Genomic DNA, 26,485 nt, shown 5'->3' on the forward strand with positions numbered 1-26,485 from the left:
CCTGTCCTGACTGAAACCCCCACACACACCCAGCCCTGTCTGACTGACACCCGGACACACACCCAGCCCTGTCAGACTGACACCCCTACACACACCCAGCCCTGTCTGACTGACACCCCTACACACACCCAGCCCTGTCTGACTGACACCCGGACACAGACCCAGCCCTGTCTGACTGACACCCAGACACACACCCAGCCCTGTCTGACTGACACACGGACACACACCCAGCCCTGTCTGACTGACACCCCTACACATACCCAGCTCTGTCTGACTGACACCCGGACACACACACACAGTCCTGTCTGACTGACATCCCTACACACACACACCCTGTCTGACTGACACCCCTACACACACCCAGCCCTATCTGACTGACACCTGGACACACACCCAGCCCTGTCTGACTGGCACCCCTACACACACACACCCTATCTGACTGACACCCCTACACACACCCAGACCTGTCTGACTGACACCCGGACACACACACAGTCCTGTCTAAATGACACCCCTACACACACACACCCTGTCTGACTGACACCCCTACACACACCCAGTCTGTCTGACTGACACCCCTACACACGCCCAGCCCTGTCTGACTGACACCCGGACACACATCCAGTCCTGTCTGACGGACACCCCTACACACACCCACCCTGTCCTGACTAACACCCCTACACACACCCAGCCCTGTCTGACTGACACCCGGACACACACCCAGCACTGTCTGACTGACACCCCTACACACACCCAGCCCTGTCTGACTGACACCCGGACACACATGCAGCCCTGTCTGACTGACACCCCTACACATACCCACCCTGTCGGACTGACACCCCTACACATACCCACCCTGTCTGACTGACACCCCTACACACACCCAGCCCTGTCTGACTGACACCAGGACACACACCCAGCTCTGTTTGACTGACACCCAGACACACACCCAGCCCTGTCTGCCTGACACCCTTACACACACCCACCCTGTCGGACTGACACCCCTACACACACTCAGCCCTGTCTGACTGACACCCTACACACCAACTCCTGTCTGACTGACACCCTACACATACCCAGCCCTCTCTGACTGACACCCGGACACACAACCAGCCCTGTCTGACTGACACCCCTATACACACCCAGCCCTGTCTGACTGAAACCCCCACACACACCCAGCCCTGTCTGACTGACACCCGGACACACACCCAGCCCTGTCTGACTGACACCCCTACACATACCCAGCCCTGTCTGACTGACACCCCTACACACACCCAGCGCTGTCTGACTGAAACCCCCACACACACCCAGCCCTGTTTGACTGACACCCGGACACATACCCAGCCCTGTCTGACCGACACGACCACACACACCCAGCCCTGTCGGATTGAAACCCCTACGCACACCCAGCCCTGTCTGACTGACACCGCCTACACATACCCAGCCCTCTCTGACTGACACCCGGACACACAACCAGCCCTGTCTGACTGACACCCCAATACACACCCAGGCCTTGTCTGACTGACACCCAGACACTCACCCAGCCATGTCTGACTGACACCCGGACACACACCCAGCCCTGTCTGACTGACACCGGACACACACCCAGCCCTGTCTGACTGACACCCGGACACACACCCAGCCATGTCTGACTGACACCCGGACACACACCCAGCCCCTGTCTGACTGACACCGGGCACACACACACCCTGTCTGACGGACACCCGGACACACACCCGCCCTGTCTGACTGACACCCGGACACACACTCAGCCCTGTCTGACTGACACCCGGACACACACCCAGCCCTGTCTGACCGACACCCGGGCACACACCCAGCCCTGTCTGACTGACACCCGGACACACACTCAGCCCTGTCTGACTGACACCCGGACACACACCCAGCCCTGTCTGACTGACACCCGGACACACACCCAGCCATGTCTGACTGACACCCAGACACACACCCAGCCCTACCTGACTGACACCCCTACACACACCCACCCTGTCTGACTGACACCTCTACACACACCCAGCCCTGTCTGACTGACACCCGGACACACACACAGTCCTGTCTAATTGACACCCCTACACACACACACCCTGTCTGACTGACACCCCTACACACACCCAGCCCTGTCTGACTGACACCCGGACACACACCCAGTCCTGTCTGACTGACACCCCTACACACACCCAGCCCTGTCTGACTGACACCCGGACACACACCCAGTCCTGTCTGACGGACACCCCTACACACTCCCACCCTGTTTGACTAACACCCCTACACATACCCACCCTGTCGGACTGACACCCCTACACATACCCACCCTGTCTGACTGACACCCCTACACACACCCAGCCCTGTCTGACTGACACCCGGACACACACCCAGCTCTGTTTGACTGACACCCAGACACACACCCAGCCCTGTCTGCCTGACACCCCTACACACACACACCCTGTCGGACTGACACCCCTACACACACCCAGCCCTGTCTGACTGACACCCCTACACACACCCAGCCCTGTCTGACTGACACCCGGACACACACCAACTCCTGTCTGACTGACACCCCCTACACACACCCACCCTGTCTGACTGACACCCCTACACACACCCAGCGCTGTCTGACTGAAACCCCCACACACACCCAGGCCCTGTTTGACTGACACCCGGACACACACCCAGCCCTGTCTGACTGAAACCCCACACACACCCAGCCCTGTCTGACCGACACGACACACACACCCAGCCCTGTCGGATTGAAACCCCTACACACACCCAGCCTGTCTGACGGACACCCCTACACATACCCAGCCCTCTCTGACTGACACCCGGACACACACCCAGCCCTGTCTGACTGACACCCCTACACACACCCAGCCCTGTCTGACTGACACCCCTACACACACCCAGCCCTGTCTGATTGAAACCCCTACACACACCCAGCCCTGTCTGACTGACACACGGACACACACCCAGCCCTGTCTGACTGACACCCGGACACACACTCAGCCCTGTCTGACTGACACCCGGACACACACCCAGCCCTGTCTGACTGACACCCGGACACACACCCAGCCATGTCTGACTGACACCCAGACACACCCAGCCCAGTCTGACTGAAACCCCTACACATACCCAGCCCTGTCTGACTGACACCCCGACACACACCCAGTCCTGTCTGACTGACACCCGGACACACACCCAGCCCTGTCTGACTGACACCCCTACCCACACCCAGCCCTGTCTGACTGACAACTGGACACACACCCAGCCCTGTCTGACTGACACCCCTACACACACCCTCCCTGTCTGACTGACACCCCTACACACACCCAGCCCTGTCTGACTGACACCCGGACACACACCCAGTCCTGTCTGATTGACACCCGGACACACACCCAGCCATGTCCTGACTGACACCCCTATACACACCCAGCCATGTCTGACTGACACCCGGACACACACCCAGCCCTGTCTGACTGACACCCCTATACACACCCAGCCCTGTCTGACTGACACCCCTATACACACCCAGCCCTGTCTGACTGACACCCCGGACACACACCCAGCCCTGTCTGACTGACACCCCTATACACACCCAGCCCTGTCTGACTGACACCCGGACACACACCCAGCCCTGTCTGACTGACACCCCTATACACACCCAGCCATGTCTGACTGACACCCGGACACACACCCAGCCCTGTCTGACTGACACCCCTATACACACCCAGCCCTGTCTGACTGACACCCCTATACACACCCAGCCCTGTCTGACTGACACCCGGACACACACCCATCCCTGTCTGACTGACACCCCTATACACACCCAGCCCTGTCTGACTGACACCCGGACACACACCCAGCCCTGTCTGACTGACACCCGGACACACACCCAGCCATGTCTGACTGACACCCGGACACACACCCAGCCCTGTCTGACTTACACCGGACACACAACCAGCCCTGTCTGACTGACACCCCTACACACACCCAGCCCTGTCTGACTGACACCCGGACACACAACCAGCCCTGTCTGACACCCGGACGCACACCCAGCCCTGTCTGACTGACACCCCTACACACCCAGCCCTGTCTGACTGACACCCCTACACACACACACCCCTACCTGACTGACACCCGGACACACACCCAGCCCTGTCTGACTGACACCCGGACACACACCCAGCCCTGTCTGACTGACACCCGGACACACACCCAGTCCTGTCTGACTGACACCCCTACACACACACACCTGTCTGACTGACACCATTACACACACCCAGTCCTGTCTGACTGACACCCCTACACACACACACCTGTCTGACTGACACCCCCACACACCCAGCCCTGTCTGACTGACACCCCTACATACACCGAGCCCTTTCTGACTGACACCCCAACATACACCCAGCCCTGTCTGACTGACACCCCATTTACACCCAGCCCTGTCTGACTGACACCCCCACACACACACCCAGCCCTGTCTTACTGACACCCCTACACACCCAGCCCTGTCTGACTGACACCCCATTTACACCCAGCCCTGTCTGACTGACACACCTACACCCACACCCAGCCCTGTCTGACTGACGCACCCAGCCCTGTCTGACTGACACCCACACCCACACCCAGCCCTGTCTAACTGACGTAGACAGACATGCGCAGTGCCGTCTGACTGATACCATCCCACACACAGAGCAATGTCTTATTGACACGTTCATATACACAGAACTGACTGCCTTTTAAATGAAAAATATAATTCAACCTACTTAGAAAGGCCTCATATTCCTTAAACACCTGCTCACAGCCTGGCCATTTGCAGAATCCATGGAAGAAGAGTGGATTCGATAAACCTGGATCCCTGCAGAAACAACACGGAGAGGTTCACTGATGGTAAAATGCAACAGTTCTCCTGACCTCCCCCACAGGACACACCTCCACACACTCTCCGTCTGTAACACAAACTCGCAAACTCTCTGCTTCAATACAGTACCCCTCTCACCATTCATACACACTCTGCCTGTAAATCAGCTCCTCACACACACTTTCCATCAGTAACACAGATCACACACATTCACCACCTGTAACTTCTTCCCACACACACTCTCCACCCATAACACAGATCACACACATTCACCGCCTGTAACTTTGCCCCTCCCCACACACTCCATCCATAACACAGATCACACACATTCACCGCCTGTAACTTTGCCCCCCCACACACTTCATCCATAACACAGATCACACACATTCACGCCTGTAACTTCTTCCCACACACACTCTCCATCCATAACACAGATCACACACATTCACCGCCTGTAACTTTGCCCCCCACACACTCCACCCATAACACAGATCACACACATTCACCGCCTGTAACTTCTTCCCACACACACTCTCCATCCATAACACAGATCACACACATTCACCGCCTGTAACTTTGCCCCACACACACTCTCCATCAGTAATGCAGATCACACACATTCACCGCCTGTACCATCGCCCCCCACACTATCCATCAGTATTACAGATCACACACATTCACCGCCTGTACCATCGCTCCCCACACTCTCCATCAGTATTACAGATCACACACATTCACCGCCTGTACCATCGCCCCCACACTTTCCATCAGTAACATAGATCACACACATTCACCGCCTGTAACTTCGCCCCACACACACTCTCTATCAGTAATGCAGATCACACACATTCACCGCCTGTACCATCGCCCCCACACTTTCCATCAGTAACATAGATCACACACATTCACGCCTGTAACTTCGCCCCACACACACTCTCCATCAGTAATGCAGATCACACACATTCACCACCTGTGACACACCTCCCAAATCCGGGATCTGCCTCCTCCCCACAGCCTGGACAGAATCCGCAGATTCTCAGCGTTGAACAATGGGCAAACTCACCTCTCCCTGAGAGGTGGTGGGAGGAAATCTTCGCCATTGGTCGAGTTGTAACAGACAATCACAGGCGTGGTGACCGAGGAGCCCAGTCCCGAGGTGCTGATGTCTCCCGGCTGGACCAAATCCCTCCCTCTCCGCGGCCAGCTCACAAACGCCTGGTTCTGCCCTGAAATCAGAACGGACTGGTGACCTCTCCAAAACTGAGCGGGGGGCGGCCTCGGATGGAGGGTGGGATGGAGAGAAAGGGAAAGACAGACAGAGAGAGGGAGAGAGAGCGAGGGAGGGAGAGGGGGAAAGAGAGAGAGTTGGGGGGGGGGAGGGGGGGGAGAGGGGTTATAGAGAGAGAGTGAGTGAGAGGGGGAAACAGAGAGAGGAGGGGGGAGAGAGAGAGGGAGAGAGAGAGAGGGAGAGAGAGGGGGGAGAGGGGAAGAGAGAGGGGGAGAGAGAGAGGGAGAGAGAGGGGGGAGAGGACTAATAGAGAGAGCGGGAGTGAGAGGGGGAAACAGAGAGAGGAGGGGGGAGAGAGAGAGAGGGAGAGAGAGAGAGGAGAGGGAGAGGGGGGGAGGGGAAGAGAGAGGGGAGAGAGAGGGAGAGAGAGGGGGGAGAGAGAGTGGGGAAAGAGAGCGAGGAGGGGGAGAGAGAGAGGGGGAGAGAGTGAGGGATAGAGGGGGAGCAGGGGAGGGGGGAAGAGGGGGGAGTGAGAGAGAAGAGGGAGGGGGAGAGAAGAGGTGAGGGGGAGAAGGTGGAGGGGGGAGAGGAGGGGGAGGGAGAGAAGGGGGAGGGAGAGGGGGAGGGAGAGGAGGAGGGAGAGGGAGAGCGATGGAGAGAAGGGGAGGTGAGAGAAGGGGAGGGGGGAGAGAAGGGGGAGGGGGAGGGGGGAGAGGGGAGAGAGAGGGGGAGGGAGATGGAGAGTGAGGGAGAGAAGGGGAGGGGGAGGGGGAAGAGAAGGGGGAGGGGGAAAGAAGGGGGAGGGGGGAGGGGAGAGGAGGGAGTGAAGGGGAGGGAGAGGGAGGGAGAGGGAGGGAGAGCGAGAGCGAGAGAGAGAAGGGAAGGGGGAGAGAAGGGGGAGGGATGGGGGAGACGGGGAGGGGAGAGGGGGAGGGGGAGAAAGGGGAGGGGGAGAGGGAGAGAAGGGGAGGGGGAGAAAGGGGTGAGGGGAGGGGGTGAGAAGGGGAGAGGGAGAGGGGGAGGAGAGAGGGGAGAGAGAGGGGAGGGGGAGAGAAGGGTGAGGGGGAGAGAAGGGGAGGGTGGGAGGGGAGGAGAGAGGGAGGGGGAGAGAAGGGGGGAGGGGGGAGAAAGGGGAGGGGGAGAGAAGGGGGAGGGGGAGAGAAGGGGAGGGTGGGAGGGGGAGGAGAGAGGGGAGGGGGAGAGAAGGGGGAGGGGGAGAAAGGGGAGGTGGAGGGGGAGAAGGAGTGGGGAGGGGGAGAGGGGAGGGGAGTGAAGGAGGAGGAAGGGGGGAAAGGGGGAGGGTGAGAGGGGAGGGGAAGAGAAGGGGGGGAGGGGGGAGAAAGGGGAGGGGGAGGGGGAGAGGGGAGGGGGAGTGAAGGGGGGAGGGGGGAGAAAGGGGAGGGGGAGAGAAGGGGGGAGGGGGGAGAAAGGGGAGGGGGAGAGAAGGGGGAGGGGGAGAGAGGGGGGAGGGGGAGAAAGGGGAGGGGGAGGGGGAGAAGGGGGAAGAGGGGGGGCAGCTGAGTGGTGAATCTCAGTTCTGCTGTGCTGATCTCTGGGACAGACTCACCCTGGGAGATGTCCTGAGTCAGGGTGAGGTTTGCTGGTCTGAGACTCAGGCGGCCTTGTCCCTGGTGCTGGAGGTGGAAGAGGTGATGTCCACAATGGAAAGGGTTGAGCTGGAGGAGGTGATGCGAGTTGGTCATCACCGGTATCTGTGCAGAAAGAGGCAGAGCAGAAACGCACTGGTCAGGTCAGAGTGACCACAACATCCTCAAACCCCACTCCCAGACAGACAGACCCCCTCCCGGAGGGAGGGGAGGGGAGCGGGAGGGGGGAGGGGAGGGAGGGGAAGGGTGGAGGGGAAAGGGAGAGGGGAGGAGGAGAGGGAGGGGAGGGAGAGGGAGGGGAGGGAGGGGGGAGGGGAGGGGAGGGGAGGGGGAGGGGAGGGGAGGTGGAGGGGAGGGGGAGAGAGGGGATGGGAAGGGGAGGGGAGGGGAGGGGGAGGGGGGAGGGGGGGAGGGGAGAGGAGGGGAGGGGGGAGGAGGGGAGAGGGAGGGGGGAGAGGGAGGGGGGAGAGGGAGGGGAGGGGGGAGAGGAGGGGGAGGGGAGGGGGAGGGAGGGGGAGAGGGGGATGGGAAGGGGAGGGGAGGGGGAAGGGAGGGGGAGGGGAGGGGGGAGGGGAGAGGGAGGGGAGGGGGAGAGGGTGGATGGGGAAGGGGAGGGGAGGGAGGGGAGGGGAGGGGGGAGGGGAGGGGAGGGGGAGGAGGGGGAGAGGGAGGGGGAGAGGGAGGGGAGGGGGGGAGAGGAGGGGGAGGGGAGGGAGGGGAGGGGAGGGGAGGGGGAGGAGGGGGAGAGGGAGGGGGAGAGGGAGGGGGAGAGGGAGGGGGGAGAGGGAGGGGAGGGGGGAGAGGAGGGGGAGGGGAGGGGAGGGGAGGGGGAGGGGAGGGGGAGGGGAGGGGGAGGGGGGAGGGGAGGGGAGAGGGAGGGGAGGGTGTGTGGTGATCCACTGTATTAGGAGATGGAAGGTAGGACCTGCGCTACAGGTTCGCCGGTAGCTCCTGCCGGCTGGCTCCGCCCAGGGAGAACTGTATAAATATGCGTGTCCTCCAGTGCCCTGCCATTTCGCCAGCTGCAGCAGGAGGCCACACATCTGACTGTAATAAAGCCACAGTTGTACCCAACTTTAGCCTTTGTGCAATTGATCGTGCATCAATTTATTACAGTCAGATTTTCCACAGAATGGATATCAGAATTAACCCCGATCGCCTGCAGCTGGATCCGCACTCGCCCGACGCCAGGGGAGACTTTACTCACTGGCTAGCATGTTTCGAGGCTACATCAACGCGGCGGACCCCGCCCAACGGAGACTCAGAAGATAAACGTCCTGTACTCCAGACTGAGCTCCAGCGTGTTCCCGTTGTTCCAACAAGCCACGAATTACACAAAAGCGATGGAACTCCTTAAGGAACACTACGCGCAGAAGGCGAACACGCTCTTCGCCAGGCATGTACTCGCCACCCGCTCGCAACTACCTGGTGAGTCCATCGAAGACTCTGGCCCGCCCTAATTCCACTCGTCCGGGACTGTGACTGTCAGGCCGTTACGGCCGCTGAACACGCGAATCTCCTCATGCGCGATGCCTTCGTGACGGGGATTGCGTCAGACCGCATCCGAGAACGATTATTGGAAGGGGCCACGCTCGAACTGGTGGAGACAAAAACCTTGGCGTCCTCCATGACGGTCGCATCCCGTAACGTACAATCTTACCCGTCCCGCCGCGCTGCCCACCCTCCTACCCCTTGCTACCCCTCCTGGATCCCGCCGACGACCTCCTCAGCTGGGGCCCTGCCTTCCCAATACGCCTGCGCCGCGCGCCGATCCGCGCACCCCGGGGGTCCCCGCTGCTACTTCTGCGGTCAGCAGAAGCCCCCCCGCCAACACTGCCCGGCCCGCACTGCAGTTTGTAAAGCCTGCAGTAAAAAGGGCCACTTCGCGGCGGTGTGCCAGGCCCGCGCAGTCGCTGCGATCACGCCCGCCATCGCCCCCTCCTGGGGCCACGTGTGCCCCATGGGCGCCGCCATCTTGTCCCGACCCCGCAATGGGCGCCGCCATTTTGTTCCCCACAGGGTCTCCGGACATCCCGACATCGGAACCGCACCCGCTCGCCACCCGAAGCATCCGATGGCTACCCGCAGCTCGCTTCGCTGATGCTGGACCAATCCCGCCCGCACAACCTGGCCACCGCGTCGACGAGGGTGAAAATCATCGGCCATGCGACCTCGTGCCTGCTGGACTCCGGGAGCACCGAAAGCTTTGTTCACCCAGATACGGTAAGGCGCTGCTCCCTCGCAGTCTACCCTGCCAATCAAAGGATCTCCCTAACCTCCGGATCCCACTCCGTCCCGATCCGAGGCTTTTGTACAGTCACCCTCACAGTCCAGGGCGTAGAATTTAGTAACTTCCGCTTCTATGTCCTTCCTAATCTCTGCGCTGCACTCCTGTTGGGCCTGGACTTCTAGTGCAACCTCCAGAGCCTCACCCTCAAATTCGGCGGGCCCTTACCCCCCCCTTACCGTTTGCGGCCTCGCCACCCTCAAGGTCAACCCCCCCTCCCTTTTTGCCAATCTAACTGCGGATTGCAAGCCCATTGCCACCAGGAGCAGACGGTACAACACCCAGGACAAGACCTTCATCAGGTCCGAAGTCCAGAGGCTGCTTAAGGAGGGTATTATCGAGGCCAGCAACAGCCCCTGGAGAGCCCCAGTGGTAGTGGGTAAAACTGGGGAGAAACGCAGGATGGTCGTGGACTACAGCCAGACCACCAATCGGTACACGCAGCTCGACGCGTACCCCCTCCCACGCATATCTGATATGGTCAATCAGATTGCGCAGTACCGGGTCTTCTCAACAATTTACCTGAAATCCGCCTACCACCAGCTCCCCATCTGGAAGTCGGACCGGCCATACACGGTCTTCGAGGCGGACGGTCGCCTCTACCACTTCCTTAGGGTCCCTTTCAGTGTCACAAATGGGGTCTCGGTCTTCCAAAGGTAGATGGACCGAATGGTTGACCAGTACGGTTTGCGGCCACCTTTCCGTACTTAGATAATGTCACCATCTGCGGCCATGACCAGCAGGACCACGATGCCAACCTCGATAAATTCCTCCGCACTGCCACTCTGCTCAACCTGACCTATAACAAAGAGAAGTGTGTGTTCAGCACGACCCGGTTAGCCATTCTCAGCTATATAGTCCAAAACGGACTTCTCGGCCCCGACCGCATGCGCCCCCTCATGGAGCTTCCCCTTTCCCCACTGCCCCAAGGCCCTCAAACGCTGCCTGGGGTCCTTTTCCTACTACGCCCAGTGGGCCCCAAACTCTGCGGACAAGGCCCGCCCACTCATTCAGTCCACCCAATTCCCCCTCGCGGCCGAGGCACAACACGCTTTCGCCCGCATCAGAGCAGACATCGCCAAGGCCGGGATGCGCGCAGTGGACGAGTCACTGCCTTTCCAAGTAGAAAGCGACGCTTCAGACGTCGCCCTTGCCGCCACTCTAAACCAGGCAGGCAGACCCGTGGCATTCTTTTCCCTCACCCTTCACGACTCTGAAATTCGACACTCATCCGTCGAAAAGGAGGCCCACGCTATCGTTGAAACTGTGCGGCATTGGAGGCATTACCTGGCCGGTAAGAGATTCACTCTCCTTCTGGACCAACGGTCGGTTGCCTTCATGTTCAATAACACACAGCGGGGCAAGATCAAAAATGATCAAATCTTGCGGTGGAGAATCGAGCTCCCCACCAATAATTACGAGATCTTGTATCGCCCCGGCAAACTCAACGAGCCCCCAGACGCCCTCTCCCGAGGTACATGTGCCAGCGGACAGGTAGACCGACTCCAGGCCCTACACGACAGTTTTTGTCACCCGGGGGTCACTCGATTGTACCATCTGGTCAAAGTTCTCAATCTGCCCCACTCCGTCAAGGAAGTGAGGACAGTCACCAGGGACTGCCAGGTCTGTGCGGAGTGCAAGCCGCACTTCTACCGGCCAGACCGTGCGCACCTGGTGAAGGCTTCCCACCCCTTTGAACGCCTCAGCGTGGATTTCAAAGGGCCCCTCCCCTCCACCGACCGTAACACATACATTCTCAGTGTGGTCGATGAGTACTCCAGATTCCCCTTCGCCATCCCATGCCCCGATATGACGTCTGCCACCGGCATCAAGGCCCTCAGCACCACCTTCGCTCTGTTCGGTTTCCCCGCCTACATCCACAGTGACAGGGGATCCTCATTCATGAGTGATGAGCTGCGTCAGTTCCTGCTCAGCAGGGGTATCGCCTCCAGCAGGACAACCAGCTAGAACCCCCGGGGAAACCGGCAAGTAGAACGGGAGAATGGGACGGTTTGGAGGGCCGTCCAGCTGGCCCTACGGTCCAGGACCCTCCCAGCCTCTCGCTGGCAGGAGGTCCTCCCTGACGCTCTGCACTCCATCCGGTCACTATTGTGCACCGCCACTAATAACACACCCCATGAACGTGCTTTTACCTTCCCCAGGAAGTCCACATCCGGGGTGTCGCTCCTGACTTGGCTCGCTGCTCCAGGACCGGTCCTTCTCCGTAGGCACGTCCGACTCCACAAGGCGGACCCCTTGGTGGACAGGGTTCACCTGCTCCAACCCAACCCTCAATATGCCTACGTTGAGTTCCCCGGCGGCCGCCAAGATACTGTCTCACTCAGGGACCTGGCACCGTCAGGTTCCACCCCAACACACCCCCCACCCATGTGCCCCACCCCACCCATGTGCCCCCCCCCCACCAATGTGCCCCCCCCCCCACCTCCCACCGCGCCGCCAATATTGATCCCACAAGACCAACCCCTCCCCCCCCACTTCCCGCACAAGAGGATGAAGAGGACTATGGCACGCTCCCGGAGTTCCCCGATGACTGGCCAGCATCAGCAACGCCACCACCGCCATCGGTGCCACCGCCACCACCGCCAGCACCGACTTCGCCGCCACCGTTACGCCGCTCCCAACGAAGCACCAAAGCACCGGACCGGCTGAATCTTTGGCGGACTCCAGACAGTCAACATGGACTTTTCTTTCACTACCACTGTACATAATTCCACTAATTGTAAATAGTTTCACATCACCCCCGCCGGACTCATTTTTAACAGGGGGTGAATGTGGTGAACCACTGTAATAGGAGATGTAAGGTAGGACCTGCACTACAGGTTCGCCGGTAGCTCCTGCCGGCTGGCTCCGCCCACGGAGAACTGTATAAATATGCGTGACCTCCAGTGCCCGGCCATTTCGCCAGCTGCAGCAGGAGGCCACGCATCTGACTGGAATAAAGCCACAGTTGTACCCAACCTGCGTCTTGTGTAATTGATCGCGCATGAGGAAGGGAGGGAGGGGGACGGGAGAGGGAAGGGGATGGGAGGGGAGGGGAGTGAGACGAGAAGGCCAGACAGTAAATCAGACACGGTAAAGTGGGCAGAGCAATGGGACAGACAGGCACAGAGCAGAGAGACGGCTGTCGGACATGAGAGTGACCTGATGAGGTGCTGTAGTGCTGTCCATGATGGTATTCTCCAGTGCGCGTCTGTCACCCGACCTGCTCTGTTTAGTAATTCCAGTCATTTCCCTTTTCAAACTCTGAAAAACAGAAACATTAAAAAAAAATCTCATTTCAGAAGCATGGATTCGTGCAGTGACCCAGAGAGACAAAGCTTTTCACCGATCTTCAGTTCCTCCCTGCACACCGGACACTGTCACTCACACCGGACACTGTCACTCACACCGGACACTGTCACTCACACCGGACACTGTCACCCACACCGGACACTGTCGCTCACACCGGACACTGTCGCTCACACCGGGCACTGTCACTCACACCGGACACTGTCACCCACACCGGACACTGTCGCTCACACCGGGCACTGTCACTCACACCAGACACTGTCACTCACACCGGACACTGTCACCCACACCGGACACTGTCACTCACACCGGACACTGTCACTCACACCGGGCACTGTCACTCACACCGGGCACTGTCACTCACACCGGACACTGTCACTCACACCGGACACTGTCACTCACACCGGACACTGTCACTCACACCGGGCACTGTCACTCACACCGGGCACTGTCACCCACACCGGGCACTGTCACTCACACCAGCCACTGTCACTCACACCGGACACCGTCACCCACACCGGACACTGTCACTCACACCGGACACCGTCACCCACACCGGACACTGTCACTCACACCGGACACTGTCACTCACACCGGGCACTGTCACTCACACCGGGCACTGTCACCCACACCGGACACTGTCACTCACACCGGACACCGTCACCCACACCGGACACTGTCACTCACACCGGGCACTGTCACTCACACCGGGCACTGTCACACACACCGGGCACTGTCACTCACACCGGACACTGTCACTCACACCGGGCACTGTCACTCACACCGGGCACTGTCACTCACACCGGACACTGTCACTCACACCGGGCACTGTCACCCACACCGGACACTGTCACTCACACCGGACACTGTCACTCACACCGGGCACTGTCACTCACACCGGGCACTGTTACCCACACCGGACACTGTCACTCACACCGGACACTGTCACTCACACCGGGCACTGTCACTCACACCGGACACTGTCACCCACACCGGACACTGTCACTCACACCGGACACTGTCACCCACACCGGACACTGTCAGTCACACCGGACACTGTCACTCACACCGGACACTGTCACTCACACTGTCACTCACACCGGACACTGTCACCCACACCGGACACTGTCACCCACACCGGACACTGTCACCCACACCGGATACTGTCACTCACACCGGGCACTGTCACCCACACCGGACACTGTCACCCACACCGGACACTGTCACCCACACCGGACACTGTCACTCACACCGGACACTGTCACCCACACCGGGCACTGTCACCCACACCGGGCACTGTCACTCACACCGGGCACTGTCACTCACACCGGACACTGTCACTCACACCGGACACTGTCACTCACACCGGGCACTGTCACTCACACCGGACACTGTCACTCACACCGGACACTGTCACCCACACCGGGCACTGTCACCCACACCGGACACTGTCACCCACACCGGACACTGTCACTCACACCGGGCACTGTCACCCACACTGGACACTGTCACTCACACCGGACACTGTCACCCACACCGGGCACTGTCACTCACACCGGGCACTGTCACCCACACCGGGCACTGTCACTCACACCGGACACTGTCGCTCACACCGGACACTGTCACTCACACCGGGCACTGTCACTCACACCGGACACTGTCACTCACACCGGGCACTGTCACTCACACCGGACACTGTCACTCACACCGGACACTGTCACTCACACCGGGCACTGTCACCCACACCGGACACTGTCACTCACACCGGACACTGTCACTCACACCGGGCACTGTCACTCACACCGGACACTGTCACTCACACCGGGCACTGTCACCCACACCGGACACTGTCACTCACACCGGACACTGTCACCCACACCGGACACTGTCACTCACACCGGATACTGTCACTCACACCGGGCACTGTCACCCACACCGGACACTGTCACTCACACCGGGCACTGTCACCCACACCGGACACTGTCACTCACACCGGACACTGTCACCCACACCGGACACTGTCAGTCACACCGGACACTGTCACTCACACCGGACACTGTCACTCACACTGTCACTCACACCGGACACTGTCACTCACACCGGACACTGTCACCCACACCGGACACTGTCACTCACACCGGACACTGTCACTCACACCGGACACTGTCACCCACACCGGACACTGTCACTCACACCGGACACTGTCACTCACACTGTCACTCACACCGGACACTGTCACTCACACCGGACACTGTCACCCACACCGGACACTGTCAGTCACACCGGACACTGTCACTCACACCGGGCACTGTCACTCACACTGTCACTCACACCGGACACTGTCACTCACACCGGGCACTGTCACTCACACCGGACACTGTCACTCACACCGGGCACTGTCACCCACACTGTCACTCACACTGTCACTCACACCGGACACTGTCACTCACACCGGACACTGTCACTCACACTGTCACTCACACCGGACACTGTCACTCACACCGGACACTGTCACCCACACTGTCACCCACACTGTCAGTCACACCGGACACTGTCACTCACACCGGACACTGTCACTCACACTGTCACTCACACCGGACACTGTCACTCACACCGGACACTGTCACCCACACTGTCACTCACACTGTCACTCACACCGGACACTGTCACTCACACCGGGCACTGTCACCCACACCGGGCACTGTCACCCACACCGGACACTGTCACCCACACCGGGCACTGTCACTCACACCGGACACTGTCACACACACCGGGCACTGTCACTCACACCGGGCACTGTCACCCACACCGGACACTGTCACCCACACCGGGCACTGTCACTCACACCGGACACTGTCACTCACACAGGGCACTGTCACTCACACCGGGCACTGTCACTCACACCGGACACTGTCACTCACACCGGGCACTGTCACTCACACCGGACACTGTCACTCACACCGGACACTGTCACTCACACCGGGCACTGTCACCCACACCGGACACTGTCACTCACACCGGACACTGTCACTCACACCGGGCACTGTCACTCACACCGGACACTGTCACTCACACCGGGCACTGTCACCCACACCGGACACTGTCACTCACACCGGACACTGTCACCCACACCGGACACTGTCACTCACACCGGATACTGTCACTCACACCGGGCACTGTCACCCACACCGGACACTGTCACTCACACCGGGCACTGTCACCCACACCGGACACTGTCACTCACACCGGACACTGTCACCCACACCGGACACTGTCAGTCACACCGGACACTGTCACTCACACCGGACACTGTCACTCACACTGTCACTCACACCGGACACTGTCACTCCCACCGGACACTGTCACCCACACCGGACACTGTCACTCACACCGGACACTGTCACTCACACTGTCACCCACACCGGACACTGTCACTCACACCGGACACTGTCACCCACACCGGACACTGTCAGTCACACCGGACACTGTCACTCACACCGGACACTGTCACTCACACTGTCACTCACACCGGACACTGTCACTCACACCGGACACTGTCACCCACACCGGACACTGTCAGTCACACCGGACACTGTCACTCACACCGGGCACTGTCACTCACACTGTCACTCACACCGGACACTGTCACTCACACCGGGCACTGTCACTCACACCGGACACTGTCACTCACACCGGACACTGTCACTCACACCGGGCACTGTCACCCACACTGTCACTCACACTGTCACTCACACCGGACACTGTCACTCACACCGGACACTGTCACTCACACTGTCACTCACACCGGACACTGTCACTCACACCGGACACTGTCACCCACACTGTCACCCACACTGTCAGTCACACCGGACACTGTCACTCACACCGGACACTGTCACTCACACTGTCACTCACACCGGACACTGTCACTCACACCGGACACTGTCACCCACACTGTCACTCACACTGTCACTCACACCGGACACTGTCACTCACACCGGGCACTGTCACCCACACCGGGCACTGTCACCCACACCGGACACTGTCACCCACACCGGGCACTGTCACTCACACCGGACACTGTCACTCACACCGGGCACTGTCACTCACACCGGGCACTGTCACCCACACCGGACACTGTCACCCACACCGGGCACTGTCACTCACACCGGACACTGTCACTCACACAGGGCACTGTCACTCACACCGGGCACTGTCACCCACACCGGACACTGTCACTCACACCGGGCACTGTCACTCACACCGGACACTGTCACCCACACCGGGCACTGTCACTCACACCGGATACTGTCACTCACACCGGACACTGTCACCCACACCGGGCACTGTCACTCACACAGGGCACTGTCACTCACACCGGGCACTGTCACCCACACCGGACACTGTCACCCACACCGGGCACTGTCACTCACACCGGACACTGTCACTCACACCGGACACTGTCACTCACACCGGGCACTGTCACCCACACCGGGCACTGTCACCCACACCGGGCACTGTCACCCACACCGGGCACTGTCACCCACACTGGACACTGTCACCCACACCGGGCACTGTCACCCACACCGGACACTGTCACTCACACCGGACACTGTCACCCACACCGGACACTGTCACTCACACCGGACACTGTCACGCACACCGGACACTGTCACCCACACCGGACACTGTCACTCACACCGGACACTGTCACCCACACCGGACACTGTCACTCACACCGGGCACTGTCACCCACACCGGGCACTGTCACCCACACCGGACACTGTCACTCACACCGGGCACTGTCTCTCACACCGGACACTGTCACTCACACCGGACACTGTCACTCACACCGGACTCTGTCACTCACACCGGACACTGTCACTCACACCGGGCACTGTCACCCACACCGGACACTGTCACTCACACCGGGCACTGTCTCTCACACCGGACACTGTCACTCACACCGGACACTGTCACTCACACCGGACTCTGTCACTCACACCGGACACTGTCTCTCACACCGGACACTGTCACTCACACCGGACACTGTCACTCACACCGGACACTGTCACTCACACCGGGCACTGTCTCTCACACCGGACACTGTCACTCACACCGGACACTGTCACTCACACCGGACACTGTCACTCACACCGGGCACTGTCACCCACACCGGACACTGTCACCCACACCGGACACTGTCACTCACACCGGACACTGTCACCCACACCGGACGCTGTCACTCACACCGGACACTGTCACTCACACCGGATACTGTCACTCACACCGGACACTGTCACTCACACCGGACACTGTCACTCACACCGGATACTGTCACTCACACCGGACACTGTCACCCACACCGGACGCTGTCACTCACACCGGACACTGTCACTCACACCGGATACTGTCACTCACACCGGACACTGTCACCCACACCGGACGCTGTCACTCACACCGGACACTGTCACTCACACCGGATACTGTCACTCACACCGGACACTGTCACTCACACCGGGCACTGTCACCCACACCGGATACTGTCACTCACACCGGGCACTGTCACTCACACCGGACACTGTCACCCACACCGGACACTGTCACCCACACCGGGCACTGTCACTCACACCGGACACTGTCACTCACACCGGATACTGTCACTCACACCGGGCACTGTCACTCACACCGGACACTGTCACTCACACCGGACACTGTCACTCACACCGGATACTGTCACTCACACCGGATACTGTCACTCACACCGGGCACTGTCACTCACACCGGACACTGTCACCCACACCGGACACTGTCACCCACACCGGGCACTGTCACTCACACCGGGCACTGTCACTCACACCGGACACTGTCACCCACACTGTCACCCACACTGTCACTCACACCGGACACTGTCACCCACACCGGACACTGTCACTCACACCGGACACTGTCACCCACACCGGACACTGTCACCCACACCGGACACTGTCACTCACACCGGGCACTGTCACTCACACCGGACACTGTCACCCACACCGGACACTGTCACCCACACCGGGCACTGTCACCCACACCGGACACTGTCACCCACACCGGGCACTGTCACTCACACCGGGCACTGTCACTCACACCGGACACTGTCACTCACACCGGACACTGTCACTCACACCGGGCACTGTCACCCACACCGGGCACTGTCACCCACACCGGGCACTGTCACCCACACCGGACACTGTCACTCACACCGGACACTGTCACCCACACCGGACACTGTCACTCACACCGGGCACTGTCACTCACACCGGGCACTGTCACCCACACCGGACAGTGTCACTCACACCGGACACTGTCGCTCACACCGGGCACTGTCACTCACACCGGACACTGTCACCCACACCGGACACTGTCACTCACACCGGGCACTGTCACCCACACCGGGCACTGTCACTCACACCGGACACTGTCACTCACACCGGACACTGTCACTCACACCGGACACTGTCACTCACGCCGGGCACTGTCACTCACACCGGGCACTGTCACTCACATTGTCACTCACACCGGGCACTGTCACTCACACCGGACAATGTCCCCCACACCGGACACTGTCACCCACACCGGGCACTGTCACCCACACCGGACACTGTCACTCACACCGGACACTGTCACTCACACCGGACACTGTCACCCACACCGGGCACTGTCACTCACACCGGACACTGTCACTCACACCGGGCACTGTCACTCACACCGGACACTGTCACCCACACCGGACACTGTCACTCACACCGGGCACTGTCACCCACACCGGGCACTGTCTCCCACACCGGACACTGTCACTCACACCGGACACTGTCACTCACACCGGGCACTGTCACTCACACCGGACACTGTCACTCACACCGGAAACTGTCACTCACACTGTCACTCACACCGGACACTGTCACCCACACCGGACACTGTCACCCACACCGGACACTGTCACTCACACCGGACACTGTCACTCACACTGTCACTCACACCGGACACTGTCACCCACACCGGACACTGTCACCCACACCGGACACTGTCACTCACATTGTCACTCACACCGGGCACTGTCACTCACACCGGACACTGTCACCCACACCGGGCACTGTCACCCACACCGGACACTGTCACTCACACCGGGCACTGTCACCCACACCGGACACTGTCACTCACACCGGACACTGTCACTCACACCGGGCACTGTCACCCACACCGGACACTGTCACTCACACTGTCTCTCACACCGGGCACTGTCACCCACACCGGACACTGTCACCCACACTGGACACTGTCACTCACACCGGGCACTGTCACTCACACCGGACACTGTCACTCACACCGGGCACTGTCACTCACACCGGACACTGTCACCCACACTGGACACTGTCACCCACACTGGACACTGTCACTCACACCGGGCACTGTCACTCACACCGGACACTGTCACCCACACCGGACACTGTCACCCACACTGGACACTGTCACTCACACCGGACACTGTCACCCTCACTGGACACTGTCACTCACACCGGACACTGTCACCCACACCGGACACTGTCACCCACACTGCACACTGTCACTCACACCGGGCACTGTCACCCACACCGGACACTGTCACTCACACCGGGCACTGTCACCCACACCGGGCACTGTCACCCACACCGGACACTGTCACTCACACCGGACACTGTCACTCACACCGGACACTGTCACCCACACCGGGCACTGTCACCCACACCGGACACTGTCACCCACACCGGACACTGTCACTCACACCGGACACTGTCACCCACACCGGGCACTGTCACTCACACCGGACACTGTCACCCACACCGGACACTGTCACCCACACCGGACACTGTCACTCACACCGGATACTGTCACTCACACCGGGCACTGTCACCCACACCGGACACTGTCACTCACACCGGGCACTGTCACCCACACCGGACACTGTCACCCACACCGGACACTGTCACTCACATTGTCACTCACACCGGACACTGTCACTCACACCGGACACTGTCACCCACACCGGGCACTGTCACCCACACCGGGCACTGTCACCCACACCGGACACTGTCACTCACACCGGACACTGTCACCCACACCGGACACTGTCACCCACACCGGACACTGTCACCCACACCGGGCACTGTCACTCACACCGGACACTGTCACTCACACCGGGCACTGTCACCCACACCGGACACTGTCACTCACACCGGGCACTGTCACTCACACCGGACACTGTCACTCACACCGGGCACTGTCACCCACACCGGACACTGTCACTCACACCGGACACTGTCACTCACACCGGGCACTGTCACCCACACCGGACACTGTCACTCACACCGGACACTGTCACTCACACCGGGCACTGTCACCCACACCGGACACTGTCACTCACAGTGTCTCTCACACCGGGCACTGTCACCCACACCGGACACTGTCACCCACACTGGACACTGTCACTCACACCGGGCACTGTCACTCACACCGGACACTGTCACTCACACCGGGCACTGTCACTCACACCGGACACTGTCACCCACACTGGACACTGTCACCCACACTGGACACTGTCACTCACACCGGGCACTGTCACTCACACCGGACACTGTCACTCACACCGGACACTGTCACCCACACCGGACACTGTCACCCACACAGGACACTGTCACTCACACCGGACACTGTCACCCTCACTGGACACTGTCACTCACACCGGACACTGTCACCCACACCGGACACTGTCACTCACACCGGACACTGTCACTCACACCGGACACTGTCACCCACACCGGACACTGTCACCCACACCGGGCACTGTCACCCACACCGGACACTGTCACTCACACCGGACACTGTCACCCACACCGGACACTGTCACTCACACCGGACACTGTCACCCACACCGGACACTGTCACCCACACCGGGCACTGTCACTCACACCGGGCACTGTCACTCACACCGGACACTGTCACTCACACCGGGCACTGTCTCTCACACCGGACACTGTCACTCACACCGGACACTGTCACTCACACCGGACTCTGTCACTCACACCGGACACTGTCTCTCACACCGGACACTGTCACTCACACCGGACACAGTCACTCACACCGGGCACTGTCACTCACACCGGGCACTGTCTCTCACACCGGACACTGTCACTCACACCGGGCACTGTCACTCACACCGGACACTGTCACTCACACCGGGCACTGTCACCCACACCGGACACTGTCACTCACACCGGACACTGTCACTCACACCGGGCACTGTCACCCACACCGGACACTGTCACTCACACTGTCTCTCACACCGGGCACTGTCACCCACACCGGACACTGTCACCCACACTGGACACTGTCACTCACACCGGGCACTGTCACTCACACCGGACACTGTCACTCACACCGGGCACTGTCACTCACACCGGACACTGTCACCCACACTGGACACTGTCACCCACACTGGACACTGTCACTCACACCGGGCACTGTCACTCACACCGGACACTGTCACTCACACCGGACACTGTCACCCACACAGGACACTGTCACTCACACCGGACACTGTCACCCTCACTGGACACTGTCACTCACACCGGGCACTGTCACTCACACCGGACACTGTCACTCACACCGGACACTGTCACCCACACCGGACACTGTCACCCACACAGGACACTGTCACTCACACCGGACACTGTCACCCTCACTGGACACTGTCACTCACACCGGACACTGTCACCCACACCGGACACTGTCACTCACACCGGACACTGTCACCCATACCGGACACTGTCACTCACACTGTCTCTCACACCGGGCACTGTCACCCACACCGGACACTGTCACCCACACTGGACACTGTCACTCACACCGGGCACTGTCACTCACACCGGACACTGTCACTCACACCGGACACTGTCACTCACACCGGACACTGTCACCCACACTGGACACTGTCACCCACACTGGACACTGTCACTCACACCGGGCACTGTCACTCACACCGGACACTGTCACTCACACCGGACACTGTCACTCACACCGGACACTGTCACTCACACTGTCACTCACACCGGAGACTGTCACTCACACCGGACACTGTCACCCACACCGGGCACTGTCACTCACACCGGGCACTGTCTCCCACACCGGACACTGTCACTCACACCGGACACTGTCACCCACACCGGACACTGTCTCCCACACCGGACACTGTCACTCACACTGTCACCCACACCGGACACTGTCACTCACACCGGACACTGTCACCCACACCGGACACTGTCACCCACACCGGACACTGTCACTCACACCGGACACTGTCACCCACACCGGACACTGTCACCCACACCGGGCACTGTCACCCACACCGGGCACTGTCACTCACACCGGGCACTGTCACTCACACCGGGCACTGTCACTCACACCGGACACTGTCACTCACACCGGACACTGTCACTCACACCGGGCACTGTCACCCACACCGGGCACTGTCACCCACACCGGGCACTGTCACCCACACCGGACACTGTCACTCACACCGGGCACTGTCACTCACACCGGACACTGTCACCCACACCGGACACTGTCACCCACACAGGACACTGTCACTCACACCGGACACTGTCACTCACACCGGACACTGTCACCCACACCGGACACTGTCACTCACACCGGACACTGTCACTCACGCCGGGCACTGTCACTCACACCGGGCACTGTCACTCACATTGTCACTCACACCGGGCACTGTCACTCACACCGGACACTGTCACTCACACCGGACACTGTCACTCACACCGGACACTGTCACCCACACCGGACACTGTCACTCACACCGGACACTGTCCGTCACACCGGACACTGTCACCCACACCGGGCACTGTCACCCACACCGGACACTTTCACTCACACCGGACACTGTCACTCACACCGGACACTGTCACCCACACCGGACACTGTCACTCACACCGGACACTGTCACTCACACCGGACACTGTCACCCACACCGGACACTGTCTCCCACACCGGAAACTGTCACTCACACCGGACACTGTCACTCACACCGGGCACTGTCACTCACACCGGGCACTGTCACTCACACCGGACACTGTCACTCACACCGGAAACTGTCACTCACACCGGACACTGTCACTCACACCGGACACTGTCACCCACACCGGACACTATCACTCACACCGGACACTGTCACTCACACCGGACACTGTCACTCACACCGGAAACTGTCACTCACACTGGACACTGTCACTCACACCGGAAACTGTCACTCACACCGGACACTGTCACTCACACCGGACACTGTCACTCACACCGGGCACTGTCACTCACACCGGGCACTGTCACTCACACCGGACACTGTCACCCACACCGGACACTGTCACTCACACCGGGCACTGTCACCCACACCGGGCACTGTCTCCCACACCGGACACTGTCACTCACACCGGGCACTGTCACTCACACCGGGCACTGTCACTCACACCGGACACTGTCACCCACACCGGGCACTGTCACTCACACCGGACACTGTCACTCACACCGGACACTGTCACTCACACCGGGCACTGTCACTCACACCGGACACTGTCACTCACACCGGACACTGTCACCCACACCGGGCACTGTCACTCACACCGGACACTGTCACTCACACCGGACACTGTCACCCACACCGGACACTGTCACTCACACCGGGCACTGTCACTCACACCGGACACTGTCACTCACATTGTCACTCACACCGGAAACTGTCACTCACACCGGGCACTGTCACTCACACCGGACACTGTCACTCACACCGGGCACTGTCACTCACACCGGACACTGTCACTCACACCGGACACTGTCACCCACACCGGGCACTGTCACTCACACCGGGCACTGTCACCCACACCGGACACTGTCACTCACACCGGATACTGTCACTCACACCGGGCACTGTCACCCACACCGGACACTGTCACTCACACCGGGCACTGTCACCCACACCGGACACTGTCACCCACACCGGACACTGTCACTCACATTGTCACTCACACCGGACACTGTCACTCACACCGGACACTGTCACTCACACCGGACACTGTCACTCACACCGGACACTGTCACTCACACCGGACACTGTCACCCACACCGGGCACTGTCACCCACACCGGACACTGTCACTCACACCGGAAACTGTCACTCACACCGGACACTGTCACCCACACCGGGCACTGTCACCCACACCGGACACTGTCACTCACACTGTCTCTCACACCGGGCACTGTCACTCACACCGGACACTGTCACTCACACTGTCATTCACACTGTCACTCACACCGGACACTGTCACCCACACCGGACACTGTCACTCACACCGGGCACTGTCACTCACACCGGACACTGTCACTCACACCGGACACTGTCACTCACACCGGGCACTGTCACCCACACCGGACACTGTCACTCACACCGGACACTGTCACCCACACTGTCACTCACATCGGACACTGTCACTCACACCGGACACTGTCACTCACACCGGGCACTGTCACCCACACCGGACACTGTCACTCACACTGTCTCTCACACCGGGCACTGTCACTCACACCGGACACTGTCACTCACACCGGGCACTGTCACTCACACCGGAGACTGTCACTCACACCGGGCACTGTCACTCACACCGGGCACTGTCACTCACACCGGACACTGTCACTCACACCGGGCACTGTCACTCACACCGGGCACTGTCACTCACACCGGACACTGTCACTCACACCGGGCACTGTCACCCACACCGGACACTGTCACTCACACTGTCTCTCACACCGGGCACTGTCACCCACACCGGACACTGTCACCCACACTGGACACTGTCACTCACACCGGGCACTGTCACTCACACCGGACACTGTCACTCACACCGGGCACTGTCACTCACACCGGACACTGTCACCCACACTGGACACTGTCACCCACACTGGACACTGTCACTCACACCGGGCACTGTCACTCACACCGGACACTGTCACTCACACCGGACACTGTCACCCACACAGGACACTGTCACTCACACCGGACACTGTCACCCTCACTGGACACTGTCACTCACACCGGGC

The sequence above is a fragment of the Scyliorhinus torazame genome, chromosome 22, assembly GCF_047496885.1.
Source record: "Scyliorhinus torazame isolate Kashiwa2021f chromosome 22, sScyTor2.1, whole genome shotgun sequence".
Lineage (NCBI taxonomy): Eukaryota > Metazoa > Chordata > Chondrichthyes > Carcharhiniformes > Scyliorhinidae > Scyliorhinus > Scyliorhinus torazame.